Raw genomic sequence first — 8,746 nt, 5'->3', positions numbered from 1 at the left:
AAACTAGACTGCTCTTCCAGATATTTAAAGAGCATATGGTTGAAAGTTATATTTTGGAAACACAGTCAAGGGACAGTTCACTAGTTTACTAATCATTAATATGAAATATGTCTTATACTTCTGTTGTGTATAAAAACAGTTTTACTTTCAAGAATAATTGTTAATAAACTTTCTGACTACAAATATGTACCATAGGTAGCAAATTAAGCCAATGCTAAGAACTTTATTTCTGTCATGCCACCTCTTCCCCTTTAATACCTCCTCCTTTGTCCAAGAAACAAGCAGACTGACACTGGGAATGCTGAAGGCTGTATTTAACTGAGTGATTAGGCGATTCCTGTGGCAGATATAATATGTAGGTCTTGCAAAAGCTCCCACACACACCTTATTATCATATAAAACACACAAATGTTCTGTAAGCATGCCTTCTAGGGCTCACTTAAAGAGTAATATTTGGAGCAAAGGGACCTGCCTGAAATGGTAGAATATTTCCATGTACTTCAAGTTATTATTAACTGGTTAATTTTAACTCTCTTGCTTTGCTAGAGGAACCTGAGTCTTACTGTAAAAAAATGTTTCTTACAGGATGTCATAATTCTGACAGTTCAGTTTCTTATGAAAGTATTTATCTCTCATGTCTCTTTCTGTGATGCCTTCTGTCAACTCTCAATCTAAATATCTATACAAAAATCAAATACAAAGGAGGAAAAATCATATAATTCTGAGGTGTTTTTCTAACGGAATTGTGGGGCAGATAATTTTTTGGTTTGCACTGGATAATACAGTAACAAAAATAATACTTGTTGGAAATACCTTTTGCTGACTAGGTGTATTTTTTAATTATTTTGGTTCATTTATATGGCTTCAATTTAGGTTTATGTTGGCATTATTTTTTTTCTACCAAAGAAAATTTAAGTTGTTAGAAAATCTGTCTGCATTTTTGACTTTCTTGAATAATCTGAACCTTGATGGCATTCTGATTATTTTTGTTTATGTTGGACTACACCAAGTACTTGATGTTTATCTTATGGATTGCCTTTACTGTCATGGGAAGCTGTTTGAACCTACTGCTTTGTTCTTCCCCCTACAAATCTGAGGAAAGTGCCCTATTGTCTTTTACTTTTTGCTTTCTGATGTGGTTAGTAAGCCGTTCTTGAAAACAGCAGGTTTTAACGTTGGTGATTGTTCCCCTTCTTGGGGTTTTTTCCTGTTTCACGGTGGGGTTTTTTCTTCAGCAGCTTTCTGTTCCCCTCCTACCAGGACACTGGGTTGGATGGAGACCTCTTGGAAGGAGTGGGAATGGGGACAGGCCTGTTGGTGAAATGCTTGACTTTATTTATTTATTTATTTATTTATTTATTAGTTTGTTTGTTTATTTATTTATTTATTTGCCACGCCCCTTTCCTTACCACTTCAGCCATTAGTTGTGTCTCACTTCTAGAACATTTGTGATCGTTCTGTGGACATAAAGCTACTGGAGGGATGTTTGCATATTCACCGCTCCTCTCCGCATGGTGTACGGGCATAAGTCCCTAACATACACACTTGCTACAGCCTTGAGTTGCTTTTGTAACATTGAATTTAGTACAAAGTTCGTCTGTTGCACAAAAGCCTCATGCGTCTGTGGAAGAAAGGCTTCTTTGGAGTTGGTTCGTGAGGGCCCGGTGGCTGTCAGTCTTCAATACTGTTCTCCCATTACATTTAGGATGTTAAAAGAATGAGTTCTGCCTGGATGCTCCAAGATGTGTGATTCCTAATTCTTTCGAGCCTTGCCTCTCTTGTACTCGGGACGTGAATCCATGGGAACTTGGTGTTGAACCTGTAGCTACTTGCAGGTACGCCAAGAGTCTGTGAGGCCTGAAGACTCCTGGGCAAATTTCTGTTAAGCAATTGCAGTTCTAAGTGTAGGATGTAAATGTAATGGATCCTCCTTTTAATCTCAGCCCTCTAACTATAATATGCTTGGCACTTTTTATTTACTAATAAGAAAGATAAGCTGCTGTGAAAGGCTAGACATAACAGCTCAGTTTAGCTGTCTACAGGAAGGCATTCTGATGTGGTAATATGTGGAATGATAATCCTGCATTTCAGTGCTTCCTAAAAACAGCTGTGCAATGCTGTCTCAGAAAACAGCTCTTCTCTTAGAAGCTCTAACTAGGAAATTTTATTTCTTGTTACTAAGAAAATGTTATTAATGTTGATCAAAATACTTGTCCTTAAAAGCAAGTATTTCTTATGCCAAGAAATACAGTTTAATCTTAAGTGTTGTTTTTTGTGGGTTTGGGTTTTTTTGTTTTACTCATTTGAGAAATAACTCTCCTCATGATTAATTTGTCATCCATTTCTTTAATTCTTTCTGGTCTGCCTTATTTCTGTTTCACAGAAGTCCTTACAGTTTTGCTTCAAAACTCTCTGGTCTGCTCCTTTTAACTTTTGTGTACTCTGCTAGTGAAACTTTGCAGCTCCCTTCCCGGTTGTTTTCTTTTTTTAAGAAGCAAAATAGATAACAAGAGAGGGTCAAAAAGACTGGAATAAAAAAAGCAAAAAAGGGGACTACTGAGAAAAGACTTCAGCTGTCCTTTTTCAGAAAGGTCAGGAAAATTTGCTTTCAAAGGCTAACTTGATATGCCCTGATCTTTTTTATTATTATTGCACAGCCCATATGTTACTAGTAATATGTGTACTAGCTAATCAGAATTCAGGATTTATAATGCTGTCTTTTAACAAATGCCAAGTGTTTTTAGTAATATTCTGTAACTGTACTTTAGTTCTGAGGCTTTGTAGCTCCTGTCACAGTAAGTTACATCATGCAAGCATCTGTGTTGGTGTGAACCAGCACTTTATAATTAATTTACCAGTGTTCAGTCAGCTGGATTGCTACTTAATTGGCTGAATATTTCTAGCCACATGAAGTTCTTTTTCTCAGAAGCATAGTGTGTGTGTGATAACATGCCATTGTCTTTCAGTGCATGTCAGGATCTCACTGTGCGAATCAGCCATGTTTACTTTTTCCACTTTTCTTATCATAGCATGAAACCCACTCCCACTACCCTTTTCCAAAACCAATCCTTAAAATGAAAGCTAGGCTGTTAACGTTTCTTGTCTACCATTAAATGATCTTATGTTCTACAAATTGTTTATCAGAAGATGAACTTGGTTGTATTACAATCATATTACTTGGGTACCAGCTCACAAGGGAGAGTAAGTAATTTCTCTGCGATTTAGGGGGCACCTTTGAACATCAAGTTAATTTGTTCAGTAAAAGAAGTGTATAATTTAGAAACTTCATGCTAAGCAGCCTTTTTAAAAACAACTTTGGAGACCAGTGAGGAGATTGTAGGCCTAGCAAGATAGTTATTGGACCAAATTTAGTTTGCTGAGGAGTTGCCCAAAAGTTCTCAGTAAAGGGAAGAAAAGATAGTAAGGAAAAGGATGTATGAAATCAAGGAAAGTGGGGGGATGTGTGGAAGAAGTTTGGGCTGAAGCAGAGTCATGCTAATGCTAACAAATATTGAAGAAGCCCAAGCCTCTTGAGGCTCAATGAAGTCACCACGATAAATGATTGAAGTGGCAATACAGGCTCCCTAGTAAGGAGCTTTCCAGTGTAGCTTCATCCAAAAAGAATTCAGTTTGTGTACTCCCAGCCTACTTTGTGATGTAAACAAAAGCGCAGTTAGTGAGGGTGATCTTTAAAGTACCCTTGTGACCTGAACTAATGCACTGGTATTGGCATGCCTGTACAAATTTAAGAGGGAAACAATCCCAAAGTTTTAAAACCATGGAGTTGAAACCATGTAAAAGAATAGCAGAACTTGGCAAGAGGTCTCTGAATGCCACGGCTCCCCAGGAATAATTCCCGTGAAATATCTAGTGAAAATACAAGTTTGTAGTACACTCCAGTTGGAACTGGGAAAGTTTATTCCACTAATAAAGGATTTAACCATTAGACAGGGATTAAGTGGCAACACATCCAATGTAAAAGAAATGGCATAATGTGAGTTGTGGAAAAATAGGCAATCATGAATGTAAAAAGTTGTTGTTATTGGCTGTCAGGCATCATTGCTGATCCTGGCATTGTCTGTATTTATGATCACACAGGTTTAAAGTTATGAGGGGAAAAACTTTGCAATGCTTTTTTTTGACTTAATGTCACTCTGCAAGTAAATCTCTGTTTTAATCTTATCCACTAACTTTTATTAGTTTAAACTGAACAGGAAAAAAATGATGTAACAAGTAACAAATGGATTCAATGAACCAGAAAGTGTATGTTGTTTTCAATGATCACAATGTTCTGAGAATGTTTTCATAGTTTATTATTTCAATGGGTTACATGGAAGCAACTTGGTCCCAGTTTAACATCTTTGTGACATCATTTTGTTGGCCAGTGGTTACATCCTTGCTTTAGAGGAGTAAGGATGGATGAAGGGTTTCTTCGTAAAGGTAGAATGTTTCTGCTGGGAAAGGTGATGCTTTTCTCTTGTCCTATTTCCTTCCCTGCTGCCGCCCCTCCCCCCCCCCCCCCCCCCCTTCCTTTTAATTAGGGGATCTTTTACATTCTTAAGGTAGCTTTCACAGGGGAAGCGTTACTCTGTTTTGAGGTGGCTAGAACCCATGGATAATTGTCTGGGTTTTAAGTCCTCTGTTGAGGTTTAAATTAAGAGCAAGTTAGTGCTCTAACAAATTTTTGGCAGAAGTTTCAAAGCAAACTGGATTGATCTATAAACTAATCCGATCTAGTGGTTAGAAGGTATTGCTGTGTATTACAATTTAGGCTTTAGCTGTATTATTTCTTTAATTAGTACCATTATAAAATAAGAACAATAAATTTTATCTTAGAAAGCAATTGTGGAATAGCCACTTCAGTGTTGACTTACCAATATTAGCGTATGTACAGACCTTTTATGTTGTAGTATTACGCTTTCTGGAAATTAAGAGACACGTATCCAAAATCAACTAGTTTAGGTTGTAGGAATGGGGGGTTTTAGTTCCAAACTTGCTTTTCAACCATTTTATAGCTGTTAAAGTACCACTTAGTTCTCAGTCTGCTCTGATATGTCATGCAATGGTTCAAAGAAGGATAAAAAAAACTTTTATGGGTGATAAGTGTCATGCTTTCCTTGAGGTGTGTGTTCTGTCATCATGGCAGGTAATGCATTTTAATAAGTCCTTTATTATGCAGAATACAAACGATCTATGTACGTTCTTCAAGACTGTAGCAATGCCCAAGTTGTTAAGTGAATGACAGTTGATCTAATGTTAGCATTGTACTAAATAGGAGCACTTCAGTCAGTTTTTCATAGAAAGGACATTTTACAGCTTTATTCAGGGAACTGATTTAATGAAGAGATAATGTGAGCTTTTCTTTTCAGCAGCAGCTCAGCACACCCTGAACAAAATTTGGACAAACTGGTGTACATCTAATATTTATGAGCTACAGTAACTACATCCTATAAAATACTATCTTCCACTGTAGGGAAGCATCTTTAGTCTTATTACTCATATTTAATTGGGCTAAAGCTGTACATTACATACAGAAAATATTTCTATAAAACATCAGATGAAAAGACCAAGTTTCAGAGTTATATTCCCATTAGCCACACATTTCCTTATGATGGTGTTTGCTTTGCTGAAAAACTGCTGTTCTCAAACTTCAACAATAATGAGCGCCTGAGTCAGGGAATGTATGGATTATTCAGAATTCTCGTTCTTACATATTAAGAGAAATCTTCTTTCCCCTACAAAAGGTTCTGTTGTGTTGAGCTTAAAAAAAAGATGGGGGCAGGGTGAGAGGAGTCACGCACAGTCCGGTTAATGGTCACTTGCATTCTTACAAATTTGGGCTTTATTATTTCTTACCCTTTTTCTGTATGCTATACATACTGTTTACTGTTATGTAAAACTTGTATGCCAAGAATTAGATGCTGGTTTTCTGTTTGTTCTGTAATAAGATTGGAGTGTTTTCTGCCTGTTTGGAATAACTACGGATATAATTTGTATACATAGGAAAAGGTTTCCTCTTTTTTTTTTTTCTTTTTTCTTTTTTTTTAAATTTCTTTCTGGAAGCTTAAATGAAGTGGAGAGAAAAATAAGTTGTTACATGAAACCAGATGGGATTCTGCAACATTTGCAGCCAAAAGCTTTTATGATCCTGTTTGGCTCAAATCCGTAAGAATTCTGCTTGTTAGAGACGGGTGTACTTGCAGTCGTTTTTACATACGGAATATTTTGCAGTGTATTTCTCCAGCCACTTGAAATGATTCTTCCTTTTGGATTATACCAATACATATGCTTGCTATGAATGTGGTAAGGGTTTACTTTACCTATTTTTTTTTTCTGATTTTAAAACATTTTTAATAATGTTTTATAAAGGGCTTAGATCATTGGGTTGAAAAGTATTCTGTGTTGTGAAACCCAGCAGGATAGACAAAGGGGTGGAATTAGTGTGTGTCTGCCAGTGTGTTGCAGTCAGTGGTTCTAGGAAGCCTTGGGGTCCAGGGACCAGTTCTAAATCTTTGAAAGGTAACATAAAAAATGGCAGGTCTGCTGTCCAGAGGCTTAAATTTACTGTATGTAGGCTTGCACCACAATTCAAAACTTCTTAGGAATCTGCAAACTGAAAAATGTGCTTTTATGTACATGCATGGAAATAGGGTAAGCCTTTAGAATATTAGTAACCTGATTTGATATTTGAAAATGTGTAGATTTGTACAGAAAGGTGCATATTCACTTTTTAACTACAAATCTGATATTCAAAAGACATTCTATACGGAAAAGTGTTAAATTAATTACAATATACAAGTTGCTGGTTATGTATTTCACGGATTTCCTCTTTTTGGAAATTCCTCTTGTATTCTTCTGGACACTAAATAACTTGTGCTGCTTTTTACTGTACATTGAATATATGTTAGAAGTTGGATGAAGTTAGCTTATTGAAGCACTTTGTTTAACCATGAGTTTTCTAGTAAGGATGGTGGTGAATAAACAGATTGGCTTAGCAAGGAAGCATAACCCAGAATATGATGGTTTTACAGAGACCTCATTATATGACATGCAGGTTTTTCTTGAGCTCCAGTTAGGGCAGGGTGTTTTGCAATGATTAGTGTTGGTAAGAACACAAGTGAGTTTCATCTTTGTATTCACACAAGTGTAGTTGATAGGAGGGGCTATCAAAAATGTCTTGGAAGCCTTCCAGCCAAGCTGTGCTAATCAGCCTAAAGTTATCAGTTCTGATGGAATTAACAGAAAAGGACTTTGGTCGTCATCTAGGGTGGTTAGGTACATATATACCACCGTAGTGTGAGGCTTATGAATACTTTTTGCTCCATGCCCAGGTGCAGCGAAAGTCTATGTTAAAAGAGGTTCTGTAAGTGTGTTGGTCATTTTTTTATTTTGTTCTTTACAATCAGTTTTCCATTTTAGCACTTCTGCTGCTGGGTAAACATAAATGTCACAAACTGTAGTGTGGAAAACAGATAGGAGAGGCCTTCCAAAAAGTTGATTGAAAGATTTTAATTACTACACTGAACTTTGGCCATAGGTAACGCGGTGTATAAATCTTATCCAAAATAATAAAGAACACGGTTACAACCCTCAGTAACTGCAGTTAACACCATGAGTCATTTCCAGCTGTCTTCTCCAGACACGAAGGCATTTGAACAATAGCAGCTGACTGTGTGGCGCTCTCTTAAACCATTTTCAGTAAATCAAATGGAGGAACTGTGTGTTCGCAGTTAAAGGGATGAGGATTGATGGAAGCTGCACAGTGCATGTTTTACTGCTGAAGGTCATAGCTAGATAGAAAACATATCTTAGAAATCCTTGCCTAACATGTTTCATCTGTGTAATAACATATCCGAGACCCAAATCTTCAATTTTGTTACTCGCCTTCATTTTAGGATAAGCATAGATTAGAGATTTCAAAGGCATCAGTATTTTTTTAACATCTGGACAACTAACATTGTGAAAAATGGCTAGGAAATACTACATGTGATGACTCCATTAAGTGCAGTTATTAATTCATGGTCTCATGCCACCTATGAGAAGCCTTGCCATAATATATACTGGAAAGGAAAAAGATAAGTAAGGGACCATCCATTATTAACATACCATTGCTATTTGCATCCCATATACCCTAACTGTAGACATGTTCTCTAAGAGCCTGGAAAATGGGATTGCCTCTTAACAAGAGACAGTAGTCAAGACATACAAAACATTTTTCTAGATAAACGCATTAAACATGTATGAAAACAGAAAACGGAGCGATGCTTTTGTTTAGCAGGGTTGTACCTCAAAACATAGGACCATTTCTTACTGTAGCAGTCCAACCATGCTAACAGTTTGAGAATGTGGGTTTTTTCTTCAACAGCTGTGCTAAAAATGTGCTTGCAGTGAAAATGTTTAGTTTGGTAGTTTTAAGACTATGTTTCTCCCCTCATTACGACTTCAGTGTATCAGGAAAGTTCTAAAACAGGGTGTGAGGGGAGAGCTCTTCATAAATCAGTAGGATGGAAACTTGCTTTCCTTTTTGGTATCCAAACAAAAACAAAAGATTTGACTCAAGATTGTAAAGACCCATAAAAAGGAGGAAATTCAGAAAGCACAATTAAAACTTCACCATCTGCTCACCCTAAAGCAGCAAGGAGAAGGGGGAGGTTTCCCTTGTGCACAACCATTATAAATCTGAATTGCAGTAGAAAATCAGTGGATATGGAATGGGCACAGCACCCTCCCTTCTCTTATTCGAGAT

This window comes from Falco biarmicus, chromosome 2, assembly GCF_023638135.1.
Source record: "Falco biarmicus isolate bFalBia1 chromosome 2, bFalBia1.pri, whole genome shotgun sequence".
Taxonomy (NCBI): Eukaryota; Metazoa; Chordata; class Aves; order Falconiformes; family Falconidae; genus Falco; species Falco biarmicus.
The sequence above is the reverse complement of the archived record's forward strand: the minus strand, read 5'-3'. Positions refer to the sequence as shown.